The following is a 10043-nucleotide window of genomic DNA, read 5'->3' as shown; positions in this document are numbered from 1 at the left end:
AAGCATTACTTCAGTTTTCTGTGTCACATGATCCTTTAGAAATCATTCTAATATGATTTTTTGCTTAAGAAACATTTCTAATTATTATCAGTGAAACAGAAACAGAAAAGAGTTGTGCTGCTTAATAGTTTTGTGAAAACATTAATTTTTTGTTGCAGCATTAATGAAATGTAATTTAATGTTGTCAGATTACCACTGAAAGTATTTTTGGTTACACTTCACGAAAAAGTGATTTGCTAACATTAGTTAATGTATTAACTAACATGAACGAACAAGATGTATTGCACTATTTGTTCATCTTTGTTAATGTAAGTTTAAAATACAGTTGTCCTTGTTTGTTCATGTTAGTTCACTAATGTTAACAAACACCATTTGTGATTTTAATAATGCATTGGTAAATGCTGAAATGAACATTTAACCAAGCTTAATAAATGCTGTAGAAGTATTGTTCATTCTTGGTTCATGTTAGCTAATGTAGTTAACTAATAAACCATATTGTAAAGTGTTACTGTATTTTTTGCAACAAGAACGACTAAAGCCTGGCGAGAATAGAGGCTGTTGGGTTTAATCCACATTAATCTAAGTGTCTGCTGGCAGTTTTAACATTGTTCGGGCACAATGTCTGCATATAAATGCTAATGTTGCTTTGGCTGCATCTGTTTCTCTTTGTCTTTTCTAAAAGGCACACTTTGAGGTTTTGGAACGCAGCGTTTTTCGATGCCGTCCATTGTGAGCGAAATAAAAGATCCCCCACCACGAGGTGAGAGAGTGCAGGGTTTTTCACAGTGTACACTGTAATTCTTATGACTTTTTTTTTTACAGAGCACTTCTTTTCTCTTTCTCCTGATATATCGTGCTATTAAACAAAACAGACTTTGCACGGCACCTAATTCACATGTTAGATTGCGTGTTTGTTTAGACTGCGTGTTTGTTTGTGTGTCTGTTAAAGCCAGAGGGAGAGATTGAGAGTTTACTTTGTGTTTGATAGATTGTTAGTGATGTTGAAATAAACTACCCAGAAGTTTCAGCCGAGGTGCGTGACTGTGTGCCCGTTGCATATGACAGTCTTACGGTGTATTTGCAGTGGAAAGATCTGATGTCTGGATGAGTCCTGCAGCCTTTCTCTGTGCTCTTATGGTTTACTCTTCCACACTGCTCATCTGCTCATCATCCTCTCTTGCCTTTCTTTCTCTCTGTGGTTCTTTCTCTCTCTCTCTCTCTGCATGTGACTTTAACCCTTTATCTCCCTGTGCCTTGCTGCCTCACGCAGGCGGACGGCTGAGGAAGAGAAAGTTGAAAGGTCTGTCCTTCATTCCGTCTGCTGCCCTGGACATTGCAAGATAGAGATAGGAAAGGCAAAGAAAGAGAAGGATTAAAATGAAGAGGAGAGAAAGTTTGATCAGTTAGGATGAAATGAGAGTAAAAGAGTCACAGGATAAGTTGAAGAAAGTGTTTAGAAAAAGGATGACATACTGTACTGACAGAATTGGGCCACCATTTTAGATACTTACTCTCAGCACTGAGTTCGCATAGTCATGGAAAACTTGGAGATATCTGTGAAGTTTTGTGATTTCCAGACCTAAAGAAGAAAGAATTAAAATGAATAAGAAATATAATAAAATCTCACACACAAACTCTTAATTATTTAATATAAACTGACACTACTGTTTGAAGGTTTAGAGTCGGTAAGTTTTTAAATGCCTCTTATGCTCACTGAGGCAGTAATATCGGAAAATATTACCACAATTTAAAATATCTGTTTCAAAATGTAATTAAGTCCTGTGATTCCTTTATTTTCAGCACTTATTATTAAAGACACCCAAAAATGTAAATTACCCCATGATTTACTCACCCTCAAGCCATCCTAGGTGTATATGAGTTTCTTTTTTCAGTCAAATACAAATGGAATTTTAATTCAAAATGTCCTTCCAGGCTTTAGAATGTCAGTGAATAGGTGTTGAGATTTTGAAGTCCAATAAAGTGCATCTATCCATCATAAGAAGTACTCTTCATAAATGCTACCGTTGAACACGTGTATGACAGTTAGCGGAAGCTAGAGATTACGGTTTATAAAGTTTTAAATATGGATATTTTTATCACACAAACTCACTGATTTGCTTCAGAAGGCCTTTATTAACCCCACCGAGCCGTGTGGAGCAATTTTTATGATAGATGGATGCACTTTATTCGGCTTCAAAATCTCAACACCCATTCACTGCCATTATAAAGCTTGAAAGAGCCAGGACGTTTTTTTAATATAACTCCGATTGCATAGGTTTAAAAGAACAAAGTCATATACACCTAGGATGGCTTGAGGGTGAGTAAATCATGGGGCAGTTTTCATTTTTGGGTGAACTATCCTTTTAAATGTTTCTAATATGTTGATTTGGTTCTCAAGAAACATTATTATTATTATTATTATTATTAATGAAAACAGTGCTGCTCAACATTTTTAGGGAAACCATGATACACTTTTGAATGAATTATTAATATATATTTTTAGCTCCACCTTTTAAAATATACAACAGCGTTTTAGTGCCACATTAAAAAATTACAATAATGAGATGTCATAATACTAAGAGATTAAAGTCGAAATACTAAGAGATTAAATTCAAAATACTAAGAGAATAAAGTCAAAATACTACAAGAATAAAATACTACGAAAATAGTAGGCGCCGGTAGGCTCGTGGGCAGTGCGTCGACATGCAGCGTCGTTGCGCTTTTATATACTACGAGAATAACGTCGAAATACTACGAGAATAATATTGAAATATTTCGAGAATAAAGTCGAAATGTTTAGAGAGTTTAAATTGTAGAAATGAAATTTATAATATTTTGAGAGATTACGAGATTAAAGTTGTAATATTTTGAGAATAAAGTCGAAATACTAATAGAATAAAGTTGAAATACCATGAGAATAAAATCGAAATACTACAAGAATAAAGTTGAATGTTTTGAGAATTTACATCGTAGAAATTTAAGTTTTAATATTTATAGCCTATATTGCGCATGCAAAGGCCTTGATTGAGAGCACCGGGAGAAGTTGCCAGGCCGGAATTTATTCGAATATTGTTACATCCGAGCAGCTTCTTTACCTACTTAGATGAGGAAGAGTCAATTTTAAGGACTCACGGAAACGGCTTAACATAAAGAATATGAGATTTATCAACAGACTAAACATATTTAATATATTGAATGTCTTATTCTCGTAATTTTTACTTTATTTTCTAAATATTTAGATGTTATTTTCTAATTATTTCGACTTTATTCTTGTAATATTTCCACTTTATTCTCAAAATATTTAGACTTTAATTCTCGTAATTTTAACTTTTCTAAATATTTCAACTTTATTTTTGAAATATTTCGACTTCATTCTTAAAACTGACTTTATTTTCAAAATATTTCGACTTTATTCTTGTAATATTTCGACTTTATTCTTAAAATATTTTGACTTTAATTCTCGTAATTTTGACTTTTCTAAATATTTCAACTTTATTTTTGAAATATTTCGACCTTATTCTTAAAACTTACGTTATTTTCGAAATATTTCGACTTTATTCTTGTAATATTTCAACTTTAATTCTTGTAATTTTGACTTTTTTCTAAATATTTCACCTTTATTTTTTTTAAATATTTCAACTTCATTCTTAAAACTTATTCTTGTAATATTTAGACTTTATTCTCGTAGTATTTCGATTTTATTCTCGTAATTGAATTTTATTCTTAAAATATTACAACTTTAATCTCGTAATCTTAGATTTTTTTTCTTTTTTAACTTGCCACTAAAACGCCGTCGTAAAAGTATTTCACAAACTAGAAATTCCTCATTTTGAAAGCAATTCACTGACTGTAAAAAAGTGGGTACCCCCTCGAAATCCTCTATATATTTCAGCACAGGATCCAGTCAGGAAGCTGTGTAACATTCTGATAACATTTTCATCAGTACTCAAAGGAAACTAGGTCCTCCAAAAAAACCACTGACTCATGTTGGTCACATTTGCCTTGGGGCGTAACGCTTTGTCTTTTTTATGACATTGTCTACATTGCACAACTTGAACTTTGCTCTCGAAGACATTGTGAACCTTCAAAATGACTAAAATTAAGACTAATTGTTAATCCTAAAATACTAATAGCTGTGTCAGTAACAGTAATAAATACAAACAGCCATACACTTGTGCAGGTAGTATAGTAAAATAAATAGGCTTATTGACTTTTAAACTGAAAGAGAACACACGTTTGTTGTTTATTTCAAAAGCCTTGCATCCAATCAAACACAGTATTTTGGCATGGTATATCAAATTCATCTGGCCAGCATGGACAAGTTGCATGACATGACCTCATTATTGAAAACCATAATATTAATACATTTCAATGTTTAACCAAGGACGTTTTTGTTTACTTTTGTACAATAAACAATTTTGGGACTGTTTCGGGGTCAGCATAAAAATCTGTGTTCTGGAACCAGTCGGGAACCACTGATCTGCATTACACAAAATGAGAAAAGGGCAGTGAGATCATAGTATTCACTCTTTGACTTTTGCTGTTTGACACTGCATTATTTGCTGTATCATTGCAAGCAGTCAAAGTGTACTGTGTGCCTATTCATTGCAATGATAACTGCTAACCAAGAGCAGCTTGAACAATTAGTGGTGTTTACTAAGACAAGCAAGCATAACTATTACTAGTGCTCATACTTGCCATTAGTTAAGTATTAAACTTTGACATGTCATTTGTCCCACAGTTTGTGCTACAGACAGAAATGATCAAATATTATGTTAAAGAGAGATGTTTTTAGTACTTTTACCATCACTTTTTTAAGTGTTCAGTTGATTTTGACTAAAACGTAAATGCACTGGACCAGAATACAGTTATTAGAATAAGACGGGGGCGACAAATTGTTTTTCCAGTAAAACCTTAATTTATTTTAAGGAAAGGAACATTTTGCACATGGAAAAATGAATTGATTTGTTGCCTAAGCATCTTTTCCTGTTTCGTGCGCTGAATTATGCTGTGATTCTGTGTTGCTCATATGCTTTTTGTTATTTAAATTTTGTCTTGTTTTTGTTTTGATTCATTGTGAGTCATGGCTACAGCTGACTGCTCACTAAACCCTTTTCGAAAATGTTTGTTGGATTTTGCATGAGCACCAATGAATGGCTAATAAACATTTGTTCTTTTGTGTGATTATTTTTACACTGTTTTAACTCTCTAACCCTCCCAGTGTTCATTGTAATGTGTTCAAAAAGTTTCTGAGTGAACTTTTACATTTTTAAAGAGGCAAATCACTGTGTCTCTGATCGTCTCTCATGCTTGATGAGAGAAAAAGAGAAAATATCCACCTGATCTCATGACGAAAATGTACTTGTGGGTCTTTTCCGCAAGATGCGAAATACGTACCAATAAGTATATATCACTGCAGTTTCCTACAAAAATGAACACTAGAGGTGGTTAAACAGCAAGCACTTGTAATAGTTTTCGCTTAGCTCAGCCGGCATGGAATTGGACTTAGGATGCAGAATCCTTGGGTACAAATCCCGTGAAAAACATGACTCACGATAAAAGAGCTGAAAAATGAGAGACTAAAAAACAAACTAAAACGGCATGCTTGCAATTGCGTTTTTATGTCACAGATGGTACATTATTTTAAAACATCACAGAGCATTAAAGTTATAGCATCACTCAATAGACATTTCAAGTCAGAACTGCGGTGACACATACAAAACCAACGTCACATAAAACATACCATATGTACATTCATCTGTTCCGGGGGGAAAAAAACGAACACTCTTTTAGAGCCACTCAGTGGACATTTCACATCGAATATGTCACGAAACGTACATGGCGGTACGTATTTCGCATCTTACAAAAATGTTCCCACAGGTACATTTTCGTCATTAGATCAGGTTGGAAAATACCCGTGACCTCTGACCTTGACCCCTTTGTTTTTGCACCTTCAGAGAAAAGTGGTGTCATATGACCCAGGAAGAGAAAGATGATACCTCCAGATTTGATGAGAACATCACCTTCGGTCAGCTGGGGTGAGTTGCAAGGCTTTGGTCTAGTTTTACACAATATTGTCAAAAACAATGTTGACTGCTTGGTAATATTTCAGATATGTTTTGTATGTTCATATGCTCCTAAATATTTGTTTCTATTTATCCAGAACGTTCACCCATAACATGGTGGCTTTTGGACTGAGCAAGAAACTCTGCAATGACTTTCTGAAAAAGCAAGCCGTCATTGGAAATCTGAATGAAGGTAATGTCATTTTCCAGCTTTATGTTTGTGACATTACAGTACCATTCCAAAAACACTTAATAAAATTGATTATTGTAAAATATTGTTATGATTTAAAATAATTGTTTTCTATTTTAAAATGCAATTTATTCCTGTGATTATAAAGCTTAAAGGAGAAGTTCACTTCCAGGACAAAAATGTACAGATAATTTACTCCCTTGTCATCCAAGGTGTTCATGTCTTTCTTTCTTCAGTCGTACAGAAATTACAGGAAAACATTTCAGCATTTCTCTCTATATAATTCAATGGTGCCCGCAAGTTTGAACTTCCAAAATGCAGCTTTAAAGGACTCTAAATTATCCCAGCCTAGGAAGAAGGGTCTTATCTAGTGGAACAATCTGTTGTTTTCTAAAAAAAAAGTATATATTTTTTAACCTCAAATGCCCATCTTGTTTAGCTCTGCATGAACTCCGGTTCAAGCCAACTCCCATAATGTCAAAAAACTCCCATCTCATTTTCTCCTCCAACTTCAAAATCGCCTGACATTGCTGTTTTACCTTTTTGTTGTAAAAGGCAATTGATCTTCTTTGCACGTTTACTTTATAAACACGGTACTTTTGCAGCAATGTAGGATGATTTTGAAGTTGGAGGAGAAAATGAGATGGAAGTTTTTCAACATACCCTAACTGCCTTGAACCGGAATACACAAAGTTACGCAGAGCTAGACAAGATGAGCATTTGAGGTTTAAAAGTATATAAACTGTTTTAGCTTTTTTTTTTTTTTTTGCTAGATAAGACCCTTCTTCCTCGGCTGGGATCATTTAGACACCATAGAAATCCACTATACAGAGAGAAATCCTGAAATGTTTTCCTCAAAAAACATAATTTCTTTACGACTGAAGAAAGAAAGACATGAACATCTTGGATAACAAGGGGCTGAGTAAATTATCTGTACATTTTTGTTCTGGAAGTGAACGTCTCCTTTAAATTTTAGCAGTCATTAATAAATTATTCTAATCAGATTGATTTAGAGTTCAAGAAACATTTTTTATCATCAATGTTCAAAATAATTGTGCTACATAATATTTTTGTTTAAAATATTTTTTTTCCAGGATTTTTGATAAATAAAATTTCAAAAGAACAGAATTTACTTGGAACAGAAATCTTACATCTTTACTGTCACTTTTGATCAGTTTAATGCATCACTGCTAAATAGACGTATTAAAGGGAAGGTTCACCCAAAAATGAAAATTACCCCATGATTTACTCACCCTCAAGCCATCCTAGGTGTATATGACTTTCTTCTTTCAGATGAATACAATCTAAGATATATTAAAAAATGTCCTGGCTCTTCCAACCTTTATAATGGCTGTGAATGGCTGTTGAGATTTTGAAGTCCAATAAAGTGCATCCATCCATCATAAAAGGTACTCCACACTGCTCCAGGTGTTTAATAAAGGCCCTCTGAAGCAAATCGATGCATTTGTGTAAGAAAAATATCCATATTTACGTAGGACATAGACGTAGCGTAATCTAGTGAGAATATGCTAGTCTCGCGAGAACCAAGTTTTGTTTACACAAAGGAAAACCAGTTTTTCTTACACAAGTGCATAGATTTGCATCAGGTGGTCTTTATTAACCTTTATAAACTATATAACCTTTATAGTACTTTTTATGATGGATGGATGCACTTTAATGGACTTCAAAAAAAATCAACACCCATTCACTGCCATTATAAAGCTTGGAAGAGCTAGTAAATTTTAATATATCTCTAATTGTATTCATCTAAAAGAAGAAACTCATATACACCTAGGATGGCTTAAAGGGTGACTAAATCATGGGTTAATTTTCATTTTTAGATGAACTATCCCTTTAAATTCTTTCAAAAAGATAAATAGAACTATAGTGAATGTGTAAATATGATTCACACTTTTTATTATTCTTTTTTAGAGCAATACAAGCTGCTGTGTGACCACATTGAGCAGATGGCTGCAGAGTGAATATCCGAAATCATCTAAACTCTACCGTCCACATCAGCACATCCATTCAAGCTCTAATGATCAGTATTTTACAGATGCCAACACAGTTTCGCCTCTATTATCACCCCAATGTCCTACCACTATCCTTACCAACCAAGAGCTGGCACAGATCAGCCACATCCCATGATCCTTCAGTGTCCAGCTGCAGTGTAAAACGGTTTATTTTTATCCAACCTACAACAATGTGAAAAAAGTATGCACATACTCTGGCATAGCAGTCTTCAGGCATCATAAGACATAAGTCTTTTTGTGATGCAAATCACCATTTAAAATATTTCCTGCTACTTTTATGTACAGAACTATAGTACTAAAAGTGTCTTTTGAGCAAATACAATAATGAACAAACAACATCAGTCTAACAATATCAGTATTTCACTATATCAATATAACAAAATCAGTGTATCAATATTAATAGTCATCTGCTCTCCAGAAATCTACTACTCTCATCCTGTTATGTGTTCCCATCTATTGCACTTTTCTGGTTTTGTGTTCTTCCTAGATGGATAAATTGAGTATTACCAGTGTTTGTGACATCTTCATGTGGAGACTATGTCTGTTCCCCAGTTTAAAGTGCCTTTAGTCATTTATTAAGCGGTGATCTTCCCATTTTAGTGCGAACAAACCTGTGTCAGCATGCTGTTATCCTCCCATGACTCTCTGGGGTAGTGCTCATAAGTTTGTGCACCCTGACAGTTGATGTGTTAGTGTTGTATGGATAATGCTTGCGGTTCGTATTTGAGTCAGTTGAAGAAAAGTATCATGCTGCAGCTGTTTTGATGTCGTACAATGTTGTGTCTTTAGCGCATGGTTTGCATGCAGATTGTTTACCATCTACTTACACTGTTGTGCAATTACATTTCAAGCCAATAGAGGGCAATCATAACCCTCCATTTCGACTGTAGATCGGTGGAGGTGAATGTCAACCACTGAGTGGGGTCTTCAAGAGCTTGTATCGAATCATACTTCCTCCATCTGAGGAAAAAGAAAAACAGAAGTTAATATATTTGGTTTGTAAATACAGATTGTTTTGTTCACAGAATAATGAAGAATATGGGCTGGTTTAAAGGGATCGTCAGGTTGTCGGTCAATTATTTATTCAGTGTCTGTATGTGTTGTTGTACATGAGCGCATGGTTGTATCAGGAATGTGATGGATCCAATATGGTCTAGTCTTTGCATTTCAGATGATGTTGTTAATATTGTGCTGTCTATGTAAATTTATATTCATAGTAAGCTCAATGGTCTGCATTGTATTTTTCCCAAGTGCCCTGAATTTCCTATTGGAACGTATGTGGAAACCAATAAGAGAGGTGTTGACCTGTCTCTGTGTAAAGTGTTTATAATAAAAAAAATACAAATGTAAATTTTTCTTTTTTGGTTATATCTGTCTCATTCTAGATTCTAGATTCGCCTATGGAGCGTGAAAGCATCCTTAAAGGAACACTCCACTTTTTTTGGAAATAGGCTCATTCTCCAACTCCCCCCGAGTTAATAAGTTGATTTTTACCGTTTTGAAATCCATTCAGCCGTTCTCCTGTTCTGGTGATATCACTTTTAGCATAGCTTAGCATAGATCATTGAATCCTATTAGACCAATAGCATCGCGTTCAAAAATGACCAACGAGTTTCCATATTTGATTGTATTTAAAACTTGACTCTTCTGTAGTTATATCGTGTACTAAGACCGGTGGAAATGCAAAGCTGCGAGTTTCTCGGCTGATAAGATTAGGAACTACATTTCCATTCTGGCGTAATAGTCAAGGAAGTT

The 10043-nt window shown here is 34.4% G+C and overlaps 1 long non-coding RNA gene across 1 annotated transcript; it reads left to right on the top strand.

Moving 5' to 3' along the window:
* The first annotated feature begins 681 nt into the window (after positions 1–681).
* LOC141346116 (uncharacterized) lies at positions 682–8233 on the top strand. Its single transcript, XR_012357145.1, has 5 exons — positions 682–760; positions 1271–1300; positions 5958–6038; positions 6164–6258; positions 8188–8233. It is a non-coding gene; the product is annotated as an uncharacterized lncRNA (long non-coding RNA).
* The last annotated feature ends 1810 nt before the right edge of the window (positions 8234–10043 follow it).

The sequence above is a fragment of the Garra rufa genome, chromosome 11 (assembly GCF_049309525.1).
Source record: "Garra rufa chromosome 11, GarRuf1.0, whole genome shotgun sequence".
Classification (NCBI taxonomy): domain Eukaryota; kingdom Metazoa; phylum Chordata; class Actinopteri; order Cypriniformes; family Cyprinidae; genus Garra; species Garra rufa.
The sequence above is the reverse complement of the archived record's forward strand: the minus strand, read 5'-3'. Positions and strand labels throughout refer to the sequence as shown.